The 22,297-nt window shown below is 29.8% G+C and overlaps 1 protein-coding gene across 1 annotated transcript in view; it reads right to left on the bottom strand.

The window, feature by feature from the left end:
- Positions 1-276: 276 nt before the first annotated feature.
- LOC139486582 (E3 ubiquitin-protein ligase TRIM71-like) overlaps positions 277-22,297 on the bottom strand; it is a 151,342-nt gene continuing 129,321 nt past the window's right edge. The window contains exons 4-5 of the transcript XR_011655613.1: positions 735-1,749; positions 277-596 (exon numbers count right to left, since the gene is read on the bottom strand). The gene's annotated coding sequence lies outside the window, so the exon portion shown is untranslated. The remainder of the gene's footprint in view (positions 597-734; positions 1,750-22,297) is intronic.

Here is a 22,297-nt window from a genome sequence, read left to right as displayed (position 1 = left end):
AATAAATGACAATTAACATGATTAATGAAATTAATGAATTCAAAAATCAGCTTTGAAACTTCGAACAGCACGCAACTAGTTTACTCGGCTTACACGAAGAAATATTAGGTATATTCGAATATACAATACAAGCATATCGATACATCAATGATTAAATTCATTCAGTGACTTTAACCTTGGAGTTCCAGAATATGATATGTTCATTTACACATTATTTCTTTTTGGCAAATATGCTTTATAAAGTTAAATTGTCTTTTATAAGTCCCTCTATATGAGTTTTTTTTTATTTTGCATCATAAATTCAAACATTCAGAAGGAACTAGATTGATTTCTACTACAATATGAAACACCAACCAAAGTAGGTGTTTTATAGTCTCTGGTTCTTCCTTGCAAAAGTTTCATGAACGATACTGACCAAGCATGACAAGGTTCATTTTTAAAAGTCAATATAAGTACATCAAACACGGTAAGTCATTCGGTATTGAAACGAACAAAACGCTATTTGTTTCTGAAAAACTTAAAATTACAATTTTGTATTTTGTTTTGCAATTTCAAACATTTTTATTTAATATATTCTTCACATTTTGATTGTGTACCTTGGTTTATTATCAATGACTTTTTGAAGCTTTGTCTGACTTGAAAATGGCTATTGTTATCTTATAGTTCGTTTCTGTTTGTGTTGCATTTTAGTGTCTGTTCTGTTGCTGTTCTTCTCTTATAGTTAATGTGTTCACTCAGTTTTAGTTTGTAACCCGGATTTTTTTCTCTATCATAAAATTGATCATTGGTTCTTTTCATTATTAGCTATAATCTAAAAGTTATTTGTGACAATAACTATTGTTATGATGGAAACCTGATGCAAAGGTCATTGTTGATAATCGTAGGATAAATTAAAAACGCAATTATAAGGCACAGCAATGGAGTCACACAAAGTGAAAATACAGTCAATAGCGCGGAAGACATTAAATAGGTTTTCAGCTCTATTTTGTATTCCTGCCGTGTAACTCATTAAATTACAGATGAAAAAGGATAACAAAAACAATACATTGATGTGTCAGAATGACATGTATGGCCTCGTTTTCAAAAACGATTGCAAGCTCAATATGGGAAGGACTTTAAAAAATAGTCTTAAAAACTGTTCTTATATCGAATTTATTAACGCTCAAATCATAGCTTTGATTTCGGAAAAAATCAGAGGAATGGAACCTGATGTATACATGATCTGTAACTCATCACAATAGACTCACAAACTAAAAATCAACTCAAAATATTTGAATGCGTTTAGAAACCAAACGTATATACATGTTATTTTCACGATATCTTAAGTATAGCGCTTAGGTTCTGACAAAATTAGCGGAGCGGAACCAAACGTTAATCAATCTGTAGCTTACCGTATTAGATGCACATACTAAAGACCAACAGTCTGTAAATGCGTTTAGGAAACATTCCGTCTATAGCTTGTTGTTAAATGATGGAACGATGGAATGACGAACAAAGGTTAAACAACATGGTCCAAATGTTTCTCCGTAGTACATGAATCAATTTGTTTATGATTATAACATGACCAGTATTATTGAGGAACAATGTAATCCTTTCGAAGTCTGAAAATTATGGTGCAAAACATTATGTGAAAATAATGTTTTTTCAGACCTAGTTACACGCAGATAATACACTAACTCAGATATGATTACATGTATATAACGAATATCTTACGAAGGGCAAATAAAAATGTATACTTACAAAGAACGTCTACAATAAATAGAAAAACATTGATCGTTATAAAATGTATAAGATAATGCAAATACAGTAAAATTAAATGATATGGACAAATGTAATGTTATTTGGAAAAAAAGATATAGAAATAAGAATGTCAAATCATCTTTGAAATACTAAATTAAACAAAATTTTCCAGCACGCTACAAGGAAAAACGTTTAACAACGATATTCATTAAATATTCTAAAACAATTGTCTGTAATAAATCAGTGAATGGATCATGTTATCTTGAAAACAGATAAATATAACCGGTTAAAATTTTGCAATTGTTGTGATTAAATCAGTGTAGTACTTTGGACTGTTATACAAATCTAGTCACTCTCATCAACTTTGAGGTTTTAATTATTTCCTTATAAACATGGTAACCTTTAACAGATTGAATTTCGATATTTTCTATACAACTACAGCTCACAATTGGACGTTGTTAAAAATACGATTCAACTAAAAAATAAACAAATGTGTTATTCAATAATGACGTAAAAAGTGACATTCTAATATTAAAGACTAAGACAACATATGAGGAACATACAAAGAAGTGACAATACAAATAGATGAAAAAGATCTACAACAGCTAAACGAATATCCTCAGTCTTACTAAATCGTATTCCAAACAAAAGTTCAACTGTAGTCAATCGAATCATAGGTACTTTATTAAAATGATTTGCACCACGTGACTTTCTCCCTTATGATTAAATTACTTCTCTTAGTCTAAGATTGTAATTATAAATTATATCAAATTTTCGGATAATCCACTCCATTTCCGCGATATATCTAAGCCTTATGTGTTTTAGAAAACTTTCTTTGACGGATATTTACAAAAATGTTTTGTAAATCTGAGGGAAAATGCTGAAAATTTGACTTTTTACAAAATGGGAAGGTCATCATGTTTTAAAAGAATTAGAACGTAAACTTAAGAAAGCAGGTAGTTTTAAAGTTATTAAGCTTTGAAATTCAACATACAAAGTGTTTCCCCTTAATGCTGACAAATCATGCACAATATCTTCTTGTATCTTCATTTCAATCACAATCAAACAATTGAGAGAGAAAAAAAAAACCAATACGATACGACATTACCTGATTACAGAATAACTTATATAAGTATTACATTTTCACTGAGTAAAGATATTTGTAATTACAGTACAAGCATATCGATACATCAATACTTAATTTCATTAAGTGACTTTAACCTCATAGTTCCAGTATATGTTTTGTTCATTTACACACATTATTTGTTTTGGCAAATATGCTATATAAAGTCAAATTGTCTTTTATCAAATTTAAGTCCCTCTATATGAGTATTTTTGTTTTGCATATTTGATATATTATTTGCTAGTAAAATGACTATAATTATAGATTATAGTTTTAATATGGGCCAAAAGTAACAATATCCATATTCATTGGAACATCAATATGTGTTGCTTCATAAATTTAAACATTTAGATGGAACCAGATTGATTTCTACTACAATATGACAAACAACCCACAGTAGGTGTTCTAAAGTGTCTGGTTCTTCCTTACACTGTAAAAGCTTCATTCTTAAAAGTCAATATTAGTAGACAAACCCGGTCAATCATTTGGTATTGAAATTAACAGAGTTTGTATTGCTTTTGAAAAACATAATACAGTACTTGCAACCTTAGGCGTTACTGTTTGACGTGAACTTGACTGATCGGTGAATGATCAGAGACGGATGTTTGACTGATTGATGAGTGATCGGTGATCGGTAACTAATAGGATCCGTCAGATAAGTCAAGTAACCTATGTGAGAGTTACCGTGACAACGGTCATCGATCGATCAGTAAATCAAATGTATGCACGGATCGGACGGACACGTATATATTTCAAATTCTTATGTAAACCAAACTCAACAGTATTTACAATCCATGAACGCCGACCTCTACGAAGACACCATAATTTACACGTTAATTTGTAATAAAATTGGTTGCAATAAAAAAGTAAAAAATAGTATTACAGTATAAGATGCTTAATTAGAGCCTTAAATTGTTTGTGTTGATTAATAGTTTTGTATTATTAACATCAGAGACATATATAATACATAATTGTATTATACATGATATATGTCTCAGTCAACATAAACTTCCTCCTTCGAAAATGGTAATTTTCCGCCATTGGAGTTTTGAGCATTTTCTACCTTAGAAAAGGTTGTTTTTCATAAAATTAAAAGAATGCCGTATAAATCATATTGAAGTTGTGTTCGCATTGTTAAAAACTAACAAAAATAAATCTCCTATTTATTAAAATTACACTATTTTATTTGAAATCAGTTATTTCTAACAGCTCGAGTTAAGTCTTTTAATAAGAATCGAGATATAATAAGAATTAAAATACTTAAACTTTTATTTTTGTGGAAAAAGAATGCAGTTATTGCTTTATTTTGATATAAATAATTAACCGCTATATGATTCCAATACTTTTTTCTCGTCAGGATTGGTTGTTCTTCTTAAGTTATGTTTACTGTAAGGAAAAGGTGTTAAATTTTTGTACGCGTTGCGTAAAATGCAAATATTTCTTCTCATATTTGAAAATATTGTAACTTCATTTGCAATCAGTTGTTATACATTCCTTTTTATGACTAATTTTGTAAAAAAACGTGACTATTTGAGGGATCAGTATCTGTTTACTTTTGATTTTTGTTGAACCAGGATGCAATCATTTCTTTATTTGAATAAAAATTATTGACCACAATTTAAATTGTTTACTGTATATAGTTTAGAATTGGTAGTTTTTTTCATAAAGTTAAAACAAAATCATACTAACATTTTATTCGCGTTATTTAAAATAACTAAAATCACTTTTTTTTTTAAATGATACAATTTTATTTGAATTAAATTAGAACAGGATATAATAAGATTTAAAACACTTTAACTTTTATTTTTGTGGAATAGGAATGTATATATTACTTTATTTTGATATAAATTATTAACCGCCAAATGATTTCAGTTCTTTTTGTACATTCTGATTGTCTGTTCTTCATAATATATGCTTACTGTAAGGAAAATGATACTAAATTTTCGTACGCTTTGCCTTAAATGCAAATATTTCTTCATTTTACTGAAATTATTGACCGCCATTGGATTGTTGTACTCTAAAGTTTTTTTTCATATAATTAAAGGAATGTCAGAGAAATCATACAAAAACTTTATTCTCAATTGTGTTAAATAACCAACTCATTTATCTTTTTATTAAAAATGATACTATTTTATTTGAAATCAGTTATTTTTAAAATCCCAAGACAAGTCTTTTAATAAGAATCGAGAGATAATAAGAATTAGAATACTTAAACTTTTATTTTTTTGGAATAAGAATGGAATTAATACTTTATTTTGATATAAATTATTAACCGCCATATGATTTCAGTACTTTTTGTTCATCATGATTGGCTGTTCTTCATGAATTATTTTTACTTTAAGAAAAAAGATGTTAAATTGTCGCACGCGTTGCGTAAAATGCAAATATTTCGTCTCATATTTGAAAATATTGTAACTTCAATTGTAATCAGTTGCTTTAAATTCCTTTTTATGACTAATTTTGTATAAAATGTGAATATTTGAAGGATAAGTATCTGTTACCTTTGATTTTGTTGAACCAGAATGCAATCATTTCTTCGTTTGAATGGAAATTATTGACCACAATTTGATTTTTTTACTGTATATAGTTTAAAATTGGTAGTTTTTTTCATAATATTAAAAGAATGTCATAGAAATTATACTAAAATTTTATTCGCATTATTTAAAATATCCAAATTGTTCTTTTTATTAAAAATGATACTATTTATTTGAAATCAGTTATTTTTAACATCTCGAGACAAGTCTTTTAATTAGAATTGAGATATAATGAGAATTAAAAGACTTAAACTCCTTTTTTTGTGGAATAAGAATGCAATAAATACTTTATTTTGATACAAATTATTGACCGCCATATGATTTCAGTACTTATTGTTCGTCAGGATTGGTTGTTCTTCATACATTATGCTTACTCTAAGGAAAAAAGGTCTAAATTTTTGTACGTGTTGCCTAAAAGGCAAAAATTTCTTCTCATATTTGAAAATATTGTAGCTTCAATTGCAATGAGTTGTTATCAATTTATTTCATATGTAGATACTTTGTACAAACTGTGAATAATTGAAGAATAAATCTGCTTAAAGGTTTGTTTTTGTTGAACAAGTATGAAATTCATTTTCATGAAATATATTGACAGCCTTTGGATTTTTGTACTTTTAATTGTTTAAGAATGGTTATTTTTTAAATAAGGAAAAAAACTCTATCAGTAAAATATATTGTACTGTTGTTTGCATTGCTCAAAATTACTCATAGATTTTTTGTTTAAATAGACCTGCATTTTTTGTAATTTGCTGTTTTAAAGGCTTCGATTGTGACAAGAATTTAGAAAGGCCGTGATTGTGATAAAATAAATTTACAGAATTTTATGATGATAAGGATACAAAATTTTAAAATCTTGAAAACAATAGACTAAAATTTTCAATAACTGATCCTTTCATTTCGTTTTCCTCGAGTATTTTTTGAAAATGATAAAATCAAAATCGCGATAATAAGACAGCGTTTTAGAACTCGCCGGGTTTGAAATATTATAACCTAAATGAAAACGGAAAAGACCATTCTTTAATGATGATATTTTAATTAAGGTTTTATCTATACATTTTTTTTCATTTGAATTCATAAAACTTTGTTAAATTATTAATATTTCACGGGTCGCCATTTTAATTAAATCAAACGAAACTAAGATTCCGTAATTTGTATTAGTTTTTCATGTGAAGTATTAAAGTTCAATTCGTCAGCAAGGTCGATCGGTACTATCCGTCCGATCAGTCCGATCAGTCAATAAATTTTACTATAAGTCTGACGGATTGCTGAAGCGAGTTTGACGCGAACTTGACTGATCGGTGACTGATCGATGACCGCTGTTTGAACGCTAAAACAGTAACGCCTAAGATTGCAGGTACTGTAACATATTGTGTATTGTTTTTGCAATTTCAAAAATTTTATCTTAAATTTTTGATCATTTTACCTTGGTTTACAATTGTATTATACTTGACTTTTGAACCTTTGTCTGACTTCTAGAAAATGGCTATTGTTATCTTAAAGTTCGTTTCTGTGTTTGTTGCATTTTAGTGTTTCTGTTGTGTCGTTGTCCTCTTATATAAAAAAAGATGTGGTATGACAGAGGGACGAAAGATACCAAAGGGACAGTAAAACTCATATTGTCAATTAAACAACTCTCCACAAGAGACCAAAAAAACACAGAAATAAACACCTAATGGTCGCCGTACGGCATTCAACAATAAGCAAAGCCCATACCGCTATAAAAAGCCCCGAAATGATAATGTAAAACAATTTAACCGAGAAAACTAACGGCCTAATTCATGTACAAAAAATTAACAAAACACAAATATGTAACATATAAGCAAACGACAACCACTGAATTACAGGCTCCTGACTTGTCACAGGCACGTACATACATAATATGACGGGGTTTACTATAGTTGATGTGTTTCACTAAGTTTTAGTTTGTAACCTGGATTTGTTTTTTTTTTCTTAATCGATTTATTAATTCCGAAAAGCGGTGTACTACTGCTGTCTTTATTTGTAGAATAAAGGCAAGACTAGTATACCGCTGATAGAAATTCATAAATCGATAGAGAAAAAATAAATCCATGTTACAAACTAAAACTGAGAGAAACACACTAAGAGGAGAATTGCAACTTGTTAAAATGTATCACACACAGAAACGAATTATAATATAACAATGGCCATTTTCTTGACTTGATATAGGACATTTTAAGAAAAAAAATGGTAGGTTGGACCTGGGTTTTTGGCCTTCCAAACCTTCCGCTGTTATAACAATGTTAATCATAACAGTAAAATGACAACATTACACGATAGGACTACAATACAAATAAATGGGAGAGCATATAGAACAGAGAAACACACGAATAATAGCTAACATTAGTCGCCAGGTTTAAAATTTATACGCCAGACGTGCACCTCGTCTACACAAGACCAACCAGTGTTGAAAAAAGTTCGAAAGCCAAAAAAAAGCTACAAAATTGAAAAGCATTGAGGACATAAAGTTCCAAAAAGTTTTGCCAAATATAGGGTTTTCTGCCTAAGATAAGAACATCCTTATCATTTAGAATTATTCATACTTTTGAAAACAGTATTTTTTTATAAAATAACTATACATGTACATGTATAATAGATATTAATGATAAAACCAGTGACTAACTACAAAATGAAAACTGATAGATACATATCCTATCACAAGCATATACAAATTCGCAGCCGCTTTAGCCAAGTCGATAAAAGCACAAATTTAAGTGACGTCACAGTGGACTTTCGAAAAAAATCCTAAACAATAGGATAGAATTCAAGATTGGGTTTGTAATGTTGATATAACATTTATTAATAACAATAAAAATAACAATACTAATTAATATTAAAGTGTGATACATGTAGTAATTAGATAAACAATTTATTATCTTATCTATGTCGGTATTTCTCTTAATCAAACTGCAAACCAAATATATCGTATAAATTTAGTTGAACCAAATGAAGAGGATGATTAATTATCTCTACCATAACACACGAAAACAGAAGAAAAATAAGATTTACAACTACAAACGATAAAACATTTGACAAAATCCGAAGAAAATAATAAATATTACATCAAAACTAAATGCATGGATTTCGGAAAGAAAAGTACCGTGACACGTCTTATAGCAACGCGAATTCACACTCAGCAAAACAGTCACAATCGGGTATAAGTCACGTTCGGTAATTAACGCAGAAAATATGAAAATCAAAAAGAAAAACAGCTGGTATTTTTTTTCCTCTTTCAGTCTTGATTCCTATAGATTGTAAACTTTTTAGTGATATTTCAATCTCATAGAATTGTAAGAATGTCGGTTTAGAATATTTAACATTTACCAAATATTACGATTCCCATCACCCTCTTCGTCATGCTGCCTACCGTCTTTGCTTTAATTCGTGTATTCAACCAAAATATGTGTGAAGGAGTTAATTTACCACCAAGATAGCTACCTAAATTCTACAGTACCGTATACAGATTATCTTGCATGGTCATTTTGTTTTTATTATGTGGGAACTTTACATGAATAAATTGTATAACGTGCCTTCTTACGACATTGTTTACATGACGTTAATACCAATATTTCTAGTGGAACCTTATACTAGTTGTATAACCATTGTTTCTCTTAGCTTGGTGCACCATAGTTTGTTTACACAAAGGAAGAGTGTCCCATTATGCACAGAGGTTTCAGACTTCGACAAGTATCCTCTAACAGTAATAGGTCTCACTCATGAACTCAATGATTGATTGTTGATCATTTGTCATATTTCTGGAATAATTAAATTTTCATATATATTATGATGCTTATAATTACGAAGGTTCTTCTCTGAAACAAAATCAATATGATGAAAAATTAAACTTCATCAAATTATAATATATTAAAATATAATGAATAAAGATAAATAAATTTGTCATAGTTTTTGCCACTCACAGCTATGAATAAAATGAATTGTAATACTATGGTATACGTTACAGTAAATGATAAACTATGTCTTGGATCTATGATCAGTCCCTTGTGTGTCTGCTCTTTATATACAAGATGATAGGACATGCCGCTGGAATAGGTAACTTTTTCAAGCTTATTAACATGTGAACAGGTCGGAAAAACTATTAGAAATATAGGATAATGTCAATGAAATTCCAATAACTTCGTCTTTCATCTTTATTGGTGTTCCTGGCTATATTTAATCAACCATTATTTTTTTTATCTTTTGACAATTTGGTTTACCAATGTCACATTATACACCAAACGAAACCGAAACAATATGGGAAAAGGTAACATGTTTACCTCGTCAGTATATGACAAGGTTACATTTTTACCTCGTCAGTATATGAAAAGGTTACATTTTTACCTACTTAGTACATGAAAAGGTAACATTTTTGCCTACTCATTATATGAAAAGGTAACATTTTTACCTACACAGTATTTGGAAAGGTAACATTTTTACCTACTCAGTATATGAAAAGGTAACATTTTTACCTACTCACTATATGAAAATGTAACATTTTCACCTACTCAGTATATGAAAAGGTAACATTTTTACCTACTCAGTATATGAAAAGGTAATATTTTTACCTACTCATTACATGATAAAGTAACATTTTTGCCTACTCAGTATATGACAAGGTAACAGTCTTACCTACTCAGTATATGAAAAGGTAACAATTTTACTTTCTCAGTATATGACAAGGTAACATTTTTTCCTACTCGTTGTATGAAAAAGTAACATTTTTACGTACTCACTATATGAAAAGATTACATTTTTGCCTACTCAGTATATGGAAAGGTAACAGTTTTACCTACTCAGTATATGAAAAGGTAACATTTTTACCTACTCAGTATATGAAGAGGTAACATTTTTACCTACTCAGTATATGACAAGGTAACATTTTTGCCTACTCAGTGTATGAAAAAGTAACATTTTTACCTACTCACTATATGAAAAGGTAACATTTTTACCTACTCACTTTATGAAAAGGTAACATGTTTACCTAAATAGTAAATGAAAAGGTAATATTTTTGCCTACTCAGTCTATGAAAAGGTAACATTTTTACCTACTCAGTATATGAAGAGGTAACATTTTTACCTACTCACTATATGACAAGGTAACATTTTTACCTACTCACTATATGACAAGGTAACATTTTTACTTACTCAGTATATGAAAAGGTAACATTTTTACCTACTCAGTATATGACAAGGCAACATTTTTACTTACTCAGTATATGACAAGGTAACATTTTTACCTACTCAGTATATGAAAAGGTCTCATTTTTACCTAATCAGTATATGAAAAGGTAACATTTTTACCTACTCAGTATATGAAAATGTAACATTTTTGAAATTTGAGTTATATTAAAAGGTTCAGGTAACAGAAACCAGGCGTCCCCCTATCAACAAAGTATTGAAGTGTGCACCTGCCCCCGAGGATCGGTCGGTGATATTGCTCCTTTAACTCCGGATCTGTTGTGAATACATTTGTGTTAATGTCAGATAATCAAATATATAAGTATGTACTGTTAATAATGTTTTCGTGAACGTGATGATAGGACATGCCGCTGGAATAGGTAACTTTTTCAAGCTTATTAACATGTGAACAGGTCGGAAAAACTATTAGAAATATATGATAATGTCAATGAAATTCCAATAACTTCGTCTTTCATCTTTATTGGTGTTCCTGGTTATATTTAATCAACCATTATTTTTTTTATCTTTTGACAATTTGGTTTACCAATGTCACATTATACACCAAACGAAACCGAAACAATATGGGAAAAGGTAACATTTTTACCTCGTCAGTAGATGACAAGGTTACATTTTTACCTCGTCAGTATATGAAAAGGTTACATTTTTACCTACTTAGTACATGAAAAGGTAACATTTTTGCCTACTCATTATATGAAAAGGTAACATTTTTACCTACACAGTATTTGGAAAGGTAACATTTTTACCTACTCAGTATATGAAAAGGTAACATTTTTACCTACTCACTATATGAAAAGGTAACATTTTTACCTACTCACTATATGAAAAGGTAAGTATATGTAAAGGTAACATTTTTACCTACTCAGTATATGAAAAGGTAAGTATATGAAAAGGTAACATTTTTACCAACTCAGTATATGAAAAGGTAACATTTTTACCTACTCAGTATATGAAAAGGTAACATTTTTACCTATTCAGTATATGAAAAGGTAACATTTTTACCTACTCAGTTTATGAAAAGGTAACATTTTTACCTACTCAGTTTATGAAAAGTTCTCATTTTTACCTACCGAGTATATGAAAAGGTCTCATTTTTACCTAATGAGTATATGAAAAGGTCTCATTTTTACCTACTCAGTATATGAAAAGGTAACATTTTTACCTACTCAGTAAATGAAAAGGTAAGTATATGACAAGGTAACTTTTTTACCTACTCAGTATATGAAAAGGTAAGTATATGTAAAGGTAACATTTTTACCTACTCAGTATATGAAAAGGTCTCATTTTTACCTACTCAGTATATGAAAAGGTTTCATTTTTACCTAATCAGTATATGAAAAAGGTAACATTTTTACCTACTCAGTATATCATGTATATGAAAAGGTAACATTTTGACTACTCAGTATATGAAAAGGTCTCATTTTTACCTACCGAGTATATGAAAAGGTCTCATTTTTACCTAATCAGTATATGAAAAGGTCTCATTTTTACATACTCAGTATATGAAAAGGTAACATTTTTACCTACTCAGTATATGAAAAGGTAAGTATATGACAAGGTAACTTTTTTACCTACTCAGTATATGAAAAGGTAAGTATATGTAAAGGTAACATTTTTACCTACTCAGTATATGAAAAGGTCTCATTTTTACCTACTCAGTATATGAAAAGGTCTCATTTTTACCTACTCAGTATATGAAAAGGTCTCATTTTTACCTACTCAGTATATGAAAAGGTAACATTTTTACCTCGTCAGTATATGACAAGGTTACATTTTTACCTCGTCAGTATATGAAAAGGTTACATTTTTACCTACTTAGTACATGAAAAGGTAACATGTTTGCCTACTCATTATATGAAAAGGTAACATTTTTACCTACACAGTATTTGGAAAGGTAACATTTTTACCTACTCAGTATATGAAAAGGTAACATTTTTACCTACTCACTATATGAAAAGGTAACATTTTCACCTACTCAGTATATGAAAAGGTAACATTTGTACCTACTCAGTATATGAAAAGGTAATATTTTTACCTACTCATTACATGATAAAGTAACATTTTTGCCTACTCAGTATATGGAAAAGTAACAGTCTTACCTACTCAGTATATGAAAAGGTAACAATTTTACTTTCTCAGTATATGACAAGGTAACATTTTTTCCTACTCGTTGTATGAAAACGTAACATTTTTACGTACTCACTATATGAAAAGATTACATTTTTGCCTACTCAGTATATGGAAAGGTAACAGTTTTACCTACTCAGTATATGAAAAGGTAACATTTTTACCTACTCAGTATATGACAAGGTAACATTTTTGCCTACTCAGTGTATGAAAAAGTAACATTTTTACCTACTCACTATATGAAAAGGTAACATTTTTACCTACTCACTTTATGAAAAGGTAAAATGTTTACCTACACAGTATATGAAAAGGTAACATTTTTACCTAGTCATTACATGAAAAGGTAATATTTTTGCCTACTTAGTCTATGAAAAGGTAACATTTTTACCTACTCAGTATATGAAGAGGTAACATTTTTACCTACTCAGTATATGACAAGGTAACATTTTTGCCTACTCAGTGTATGAAAAAGAAACATTTTTACCTACTCACTATATGAAAAGGTAACATTTTTACCTACTCACTTTATGAAAAGGTAACACGTTTACCTAAACAGTAAATGAAAAGGTAACATTTTTAACTAGTCATTACATGAAATGGTAATATTTTTGCCTACTCAGTCTATGAAAAGGTAACATTTTTACCTACTCAGTATATGAAGAGGTAACATTTTTACCTACTCACTATATGACAAGGTAATATTTTTACCTACTCACTATATGACAAGGTAACATTTTTACTTACTCAGTATATGAAAAGGTAACATTTTTACCTACTCAGTATATGACAAGGTAACATTTTTACTTACTCAGTATATGACAAGGTAACATTTTTACCTACTCAGTATATGAAAAGGTAACATTTTTACCTACTCAGTATATGGAAAGGTCTCATTTTTACCTACTCAGTATATGAAAACGTAACATTTTTACCTACTCAGTATATGAAAAGGTAACATTTTTGAAATTTGAGTTATATTAAAAGGTTCAGGTAACAGAAACCAGGCGTCCCCCTATCAACAAAGTATTGAAGTGTGCACCTGCCCCCGAGGATCGGTCGGTGATATTGCTCCTTTAACTCCGGATCTGTTGTGAATACATTTGTGTTAATGTCAGATAATCAAATATATAAGTATGTACTGTTAATAATGTTTTCGTGAACGTGATGATAGGACATGCCGCTGGAATAGGTAACTTTTTCAAGCTTATTAACATGTGAACAGGTCGGAAAAACTATTAGAAATATATGATAATGTCAATGAAATTCCAATAACTTCGTCTTTCATCTTTATTGGTGTTCCTGGCTATATTTAATCAACCATTATTTTTTTTATCTTTTGACAATTTGGTTTACCAATGTCACATTATACACCAAACGAAACCGAAACAATATGGGAAAAGGTAACATTTTTACCTCGTCAGTATATGACAAGGTTACATTTTTACCTCGTCAGTATATGAAAAGGTTACATTTTTACCTACTTAGTACATGAAAAGGTAACATTTTTGCCTACTCATTATATGAAAAGGTAACATTTTTACCTACACAGTATTTGGAAAGGTAACATTTTTACCTACTCAGTATATGAAAAGGTAACATTTTTACCTACTCACTATATGAAAATGTAACATTTTTACCTACTCAGTATATGAAAAGGTAAGTATATGTAAAGGTAACATTTTTACCCACTCAGTATATGAAAAGGTAAGTATATGAAAAGGTAACATTTTTACCTACTCAGTATATGAAAAGGTAACATTTTTACCTATTCAGTATATGAAAAGGTAACATTTTTACCTACTCAGTTTATGAAAAGGTAACATTTTTACCTACTCAGTTTATGAAAAGGTCTCATTTTTACCTACCGAGTATATGAAAAGGTCTCATTTTTACCTACTCAGTATATGAAAAGGTCTCATTTTTACCTAATCAGTATATGAAAAGGTAACATTTTTACCTACTCAGTATATCATGTATATGAAAAGGTAACATTTTTGCCTACTCAGTATATGAAAAGGTCTCATTTTTACCTACCGAGTATATGAAAAGGTCTCATTTGTACCTAATCAGTATATGAAAAGGTCTCATTTTTACATACTCAGTATATGAAAAGGTAACATTTTTACCTACTCAGTATATGAAAAGGTAAGTATATGACAAGGTAACTTTTTTACCTACTCAGTATATGAAAAGGTAAGTATATGTAAAGGTAACATTTTTACCTACTCAGTATATGAAAAGGTCTCATTTTTACCTACTCAGTATATGAAAAGGTCTCATTTTTACCTAATCAGTATATGAAAAGGTCTCATTTTTACCTACTCAGTATATGAAAAGGTAACATTTTTACCTACTCAGTATATGAAAAGGTAACATTTTAGAAATTTGAGTTATATTAAAAGGTTCAGGTAACAGAAACTAGGCGTCCCCCTATCAACAAAGTATTGAAGTGTGCACCTGCCCCCGAGGATCGGTCGGTGATATTGCTCCTTTAACTCCAGATCTGTTGTGAATACATTTGTGTTAATGTCAGATAATCAAATATATAAGTATGTACTGTTAATAATGTTTTCGTGAACAAGTGAAAATGTTAATGCAAGATATTCTTTGTGTTCATCAGATAATCATTGTCCTTTCATACTACATTTTGAACGTTCGAGAACAAATTTTATGAAAAAAAAAAATTCAATATTCCAGTACAGTTCTTTGGAACAGTATTCCTGTAGAAATCAAAATGATAGAAACGATAGAACAGTTCAAAAAAAGTTATTATAATTTCTTGTATCTAAAAAAAAATGTAATTATCAGATAAAGTTTGACTACTGTCTTGTATATCTGAAATTAACAAAATATGTTCATGAACCATTTCTGTATGTTTTTCGCCATTTGTTTTTGAATTTAAAGTTTTATGCATGTCAACGTATATATTATATTATTGTAAATTTTTGAGTTATTCAGAGGGCATCGGTAGAGATTATTAATGTTCTTACTGATTTTACCCTATTTAGATACGGTATTTATTATTATTATATTACATCACATTTCTGTATCAATTCAATAGGACTTTTTCAGTATATTTTTCGTTAATAAATTTAAATAGAAGTACTTACTCAGAAGTTATTTCTGTCCTGAAATGTACACAATTTAAAGTTAAAATTCTATTTGTAAATCAAAACACATATCAAAGAACCCAAGACAAAAATATAAATAATAAGCACACATTTGTTTGTTCTGTAAAAGTATGGTACACTGCTATTTATACACACCGATATTATACCATTTATAATTTTTCTTACCGAGTTACAGGTAAACGAATTTAAAAATACAAACATTCGGATAATACTTTGCTTTATTAATAAACATAATAAGATTAGATAAATAAAATAAATTTTTGGATTGAAACATCTACAAGTAGCTCATGTGGAAAGTCCCAAATAATACTTTTCAGTTTATAATGAAAAATGGATCAACACCCAGTCTTTGATGTCATTTAACGACGGGTGCCACATGGGGAGCAGGATCTGCTTACCCTTCCGGAGCACCTGAGATCACCCCTAGTTTTTGGTGGGGTTCGTGTTGTTTATTCTTTAGATTTCTATGTTGTGTCATGTGTACTATTGTTTTTCCGTCTGTCTTTTTCATTTTTAGCCATGGCGTTGTCAGTTTGTTTTAGATTTATGAGTTTGATTGTCCCTTTGGTATCTTTCGTCCCTCTTTTAAGTCTTAAAAAAAATGTTTGTTATGCACACAATCCAAAATGAAATGTGTAATAACAAAACTTGTTTAAAATCATTGTATTGAGACTAAAAAAATTTAAAAAAAGTCTACGCGAACCATCATATAGAAATAAAAGGGTGTGTTATGTTTGTCAATAACACAACTATTCATAATAGTTAAAATGATGGAGACAAAATCCCCATGTTGTGCAATGTTTCTGTTATAATGACGGAGACATAATCCCCATGTTGTTCAATGTTTCTGTTACAAATCACCATGATGTTCAGTGTTACTGTTATAATGATGGAGACGAAATTCCCATGTTGTTCAATGTTTCTGTTATAATGATGGAGACAAAATCCCCATGTTGTTCAATGTTTCTGTTATAATGACGGAGACATAATCCCCATGTTGTTCAATGTTTCTGTTACAAATCACCATGATGTTCAGTGTTACTGTTATAATGATGGAGACGAAATTCCCATGTTGTTCAATGTTTCTGTTATAATGATGGAGACAAAATCCCCATGTTGTTCAATGTTTCTGTTATAATGATGGAGACATAATCCCCATGTAGTTCAATGTTTCTGTTTTAATGATGGAGACATAATCCCCATGTTGTTCAATGTTTCTGTTATAATGATGGAGACATAATCCTTATGTTGTTCAATGTTTCTGTTACAAATCACCATGATGTTCAGTGTTACTGTTATAATGATGGAGACGAAATTCCCATGTTGTTCAATGTTTCTGTTATAATGATGGAGACAAAATCCCCATGTTGTTCAATGTTTCTGTTATAATGATAGAGACACAATCCCCATGTTGTTCAATGTTTCCGTTATAATGAAGGAGACAAAATCTCAATGTTGTTCAATGTTTCTGTTATAATGATGGAGACATAATCCTTATGTTGTTCAATTTTTCTGTCACAAATCCCCAAGATGATGGAGACAAAATTCCCATGTTGTTCAATGTTTCTGTTATAATGATGGAGCCAAAATTTCAATGTTGTTCAATGGTTTTGTTTTAATGATGGAGACATAATCTCCATGTTGTTCAATGTTTCTGTTATAATGATGGAGACAAAATTCTCATGTTGTTCAATGTTTCTGTTATAATGATGGAGACAAAATTCTATGTTGTTCAATGTTTCTGTTTTAATGATGAAGACAAAATCCCCATGTTGTTCAATGTTTCTTATGTGAGAACATTTGTATATGACTTTTGGAAAATGTATATAATGTACGTTCGCCACGAAACATTTGGAGAACTTAGTATATAATCTGGTAGAAAACATATATAATATATGGGCATTTAAAGTATAATGATGTATATCCGAACCATCAATGGTATACCTTAACTTGAGAGATTGTTTATTTTGGTTTCATAACTATCGCACATCTTACTTCAAACTGGTCAAAAGAGAACCTTAAGATACCAAAGGGTATTCAAACCTATACATAAGTAACTGACTACGTATTAGCAATAAGAAAATAAAAGAAAATGATAAATAATACAAACAACAGTTTACAAAACATCGAAGGTAAAAGACTGAACTACATGAACCCCTGCCGGTAGTATCTGGTGCTTTGAACAGTTGATTAGATTCTGTTCCACATGTGCCAATGAGTCGTCGAAAAAAAAACCAAAAAAAACCCCAACAAACTCCCAATTAGAGTGATTTCAGAGCCAACCATTAAATTCCGTTACATCTATTGCTATATATATGAATATCTTGTTGTACGATCTGTAGACGACGTTCTCTATCGTGAACATTCTGGTACATTTCCCATGTCACAATGCTTATGTTATTTTATCACAGTAAGTACCTATTGTTCAATGACATTTGCTATGCAGAATAATAGGAGGTCCACCTTTGTAAAAAAAAACAACTCCGAGGAAAATTCAAAACGAAAAGTCCGTAACGAAATAACAAAATCAAAAGCTTAAACATATCAAACAAATGGATAACAACAGTCATAATCCTGACTTTGTACAGGCATTTTCGTAAGTATAAAAAAGTGAATTAAACCTAATATATTTTTAGGTTGTTATGTTACACTACTGTTAAAAGTTAAGGGAAGGTTAGCGCCTGTTAAAACGTAAAACACACTGAGATTTTCCAAGTCAGAAGCCTGTTGTTCAGTCGTCAGTTGTTGGTATTTATATGAGTTTCCCGTTTCTTTTTTTTATATATAAAGTACTCCGTTGGTTTTCCTTTTGAGTAGTTTACACTAGTCATGTTGGGGTATTTTATAGTTTGCTTTTGATGTGAGCCAATGCTCTGTGTTAAAAGTCATACTTTGACCTATAATTGTTAACTTTTTGATGTGGCTCTGTACTATATATCCCGTCAATGTGCTTTTTTAGCTATGTTATATGTTTGTACTCTTGACTTTAATCTTTGCTTATTTGCTTTTTCTATATGCCACAATGTTGACTGTTGTACCACATTTTTTGACATTTTTTCCTATTGTGTATGAAATTGAGAATGTAGATGGGGAATATATCGAAGAGACGACAACCCGACCGAAGAGCAGACAATGGTCGAAGACCACCAATGGTATGCTCATTTTGCATGTATGCTTGTTTTGTTCACACATCATTGTCTATATCACGGAATTTAACGCGACTGTCATACAAGTGGAAGTATTAGCAAACACTGTACCAAGTCAGGAATATGAGAGTTGTTATCCATTTGTTTAAAGTGTAAGAGCTTTTAATTTTGCCATTTGATTACGAATTCAGTTTGAATTATCCTCGAGTTAAGTATTTTTGTTATTTTACTTATTATACGTTGTGAACTGGATGGAGAGTTGTTTTATTAACACCAATACAAGTGAACTGGATGGAGAGTTGTTTCATTCACACCAATACAAGTGAACTGGATGGAGAGTTGTTTCATTGACACCAATACAACATATTTCTATTTATATATCTCTGTACTTTTATCATTTTAGATGCAATAAGTGGCATGCTATGATTGGTGAACTGTAATACAGAATAACAATTATAAATGTTTGACAACATATGACTTTGCAGGTATTACAAGCAGTTATTTATAGATTATCTTATCGCCTTGTCTTCAATGTTTGTATTACATTTTGTATTTTTAAGTACTGAGGTCTTGCGTTAACAAAAGAGAAATGAATGTCGAAATGAGCATCAGGTGTAGTACAATTAGTAATGTAAATGTTATTACTTTATTTTGTATGAAACTATTATTAAATGTTATGCATATCCTGATTTGAAAGATATATACATGTATTATACAACAGTTTATACTTTCAACATTTTCTTCAAATATAATCTTCAACATCAAAGGATAGTGTCTTTATTATAAGGCAATAACTACATAACCTAGATTTCTAAGCGTTTACCGTAAGATCTATCTCGCTTATTCATGTTATTGTCTTGTAGGAGTTGTCTTCTTCACGTACATACTATGTTCCTTATTATAGATTAGAACAAATATTTGATAATGTCATAAATTTTGTATGATTCATACAAAGATATTCGAAAATAGCATCATTTACTGAATGTACTTTTGTTTGTTATAATATACTTATTTAATTAGAAAAAGTGGAAATTTACTTAAATTTTCTTTTCTAATCTCATGTGTCAATTCTCAAAACATCTAAACTATTTCGTTTCGTTTATATAGGTATAGCTCAAATTTGAAGACATTATGTGTATATAACCTAATAAATAACATAACATTTTCAATTACTCTGTTTGTCACTAGGCACCTATCTTTTTTTTAACAGAATATGAAAGAAAAATACAACAGGATATACATATACATAGAAATTGTATTGAGAATTCACTTTAACATGATTTAACTTCAGTAACACATTTATAATAAATAGATACATGTAATTCGCGTTTATTACTAAGTTGACGTAAATTTTTCATTGAAATTAGATAAATATGTAGTCAAATTAGTTTTGATATTGATGCATATATATATATATATATATTGGTTAAAAAATGGAAAACAACACGTTTTATAATTTATTGCGTACCGAAAATCGTTGAAGAGCTTCATGTCAAAAAAACCTAAAAAAAATAAATAGCCAAATTGATAAATTATATGATGTCCACTTTAAAAAAAAAATGTTTTATTATTGTTTTTTTTTTTCAAAACAAACTCTTTAATGTGCAACAACAATGACTTGTTTGTTATTTGAATTTGATGTCTATTTAAGAGGATTTGTTAAATTTATTTCTATCCTGCTTTTTTTTGCAAAAATATACATATGCAATTCTGTGTTTAAGACATCAAAAACAGCGTATAAATCATATGACAATACTACTGTATAATTTTATTGTAAATTAATTTCCAATATATGTAGATCCTTAATGAACATTACTATAAATACAAATATTTGCCTTTTCTGTATTTTGAATTACCAATAATATGTGTAAAAGAGGGGCGAAAGATACGTAAATAAAGGCAACAGTAGTATACCGCTGTTCAAAACTCATAAATCCATGGACAAAAAACAAAAACGGGGTAACAAACTAAAACCGAGGGAAACGCATTACATATAAGAGGAGAACAACGACACAACACTTAAATGTAACACACACAGAAATAGACCAAGCATCAGACAAAATCCCACGAGAATAACAAATATAACATCAAAACCAAATACATGAATTTGGGATAGACAAGTACCGTGACACGTCTTATCGCAATATGAAATTACACTCAGAAATAAGAGAAAACAAACGACGCAACGTTAGAATGTAACACACACAGAAACGAACAATACCATAACAATGGCCATATTCCTGACTTGGTACAGGACATTTTTAAAGGAAAAAATGGTGGATTGAACCTGGTGTTGTAACATGCCAAACCTCGCACTTTAATGGCAATGTTAAATATAACACTGAAATGACAACATGTTATTACAGGACTACAATACAAATATATAGGAGAACGTATTTGACAAAGAAACACATGATTAATGGATAACAAAGAGCATCAGGTTAAACATTCAATACGGGATAAGAACATCCTTGTTATTTAGAACAATAAATGCTATTGCAAACAGTAAATTTTATCAAATGAATATAAGAGATATACATGATAATGAAACTGAAGTATGAACTAATTACAGAAAACAAACACGAATACATAATGCAAAGACCAACACAGAATAGACACACCCGACTCAGTTTAGGCATCAACGCAATAGAGAAAACAACACAAGCGACATAAGTATCTACTGTATACATTAAATGTAACTTAACAATGGTATTTGTACGTATGAAGCGTCAACTTCATGTTATTTATACCTTTCAAGCGTCGTTGTAACATACATTGTACGTATGAAAGTGAACATTATTAATTTGGATTGTCTTTCTTTTCCCATTATCATTTCTAGACCGTTAAAAAGGTGAAAACTTATGTATTACGAACTTAATCACTGACTGCATAGAATTACGTAAGATGGTAAGTCGGTGATTGTTTTTACAGATATATATATTTTTTTGACAGTACATGTAAGCTAAAAAAAATACGATTTTTATAGATAAAATGAAATTTATCAGTATCTTTTAATTTAAGTTGCATATGTTATGACATTACGCGCGATGTTCGTACCTCATTGTGGTTCATTCAGTCTTTGATGCATTTTTTATGACGTTATGAAGATGTCATAGAAAAAAAACGCGTTCCAAACTACAAGGGCAAATCTGTCCCACGGTGAAAAAATGGGATTCCAGATTTGAGAATCAAAAAACATTTATCTAAAATGAAAAAAGTTTAGTATTTGTATTTACTACATCAATGTTAATTTGCTTAATTTTATGAATTTAAAGACAAATCTCC

The sequence above is a fragment of the Mytilus edulis genome, chromosome 8 (genome assembly GCF_963676685.1).
Source record: "Mytilus edulis chromosome 8, xbMytEdul2.2, whole genome shotgun sequence".
NCBI lineage: Eukaryota > Metazoa > Mollusca > Bivalvia > Mytilida > Mytilidae > Mytilus > Mytilus edulis.
The sequence above is the reverse complement of the archived record's forward strand: the minus strand, read 5'-3'. Positions and strand labels throughout refer to the sequence as shown.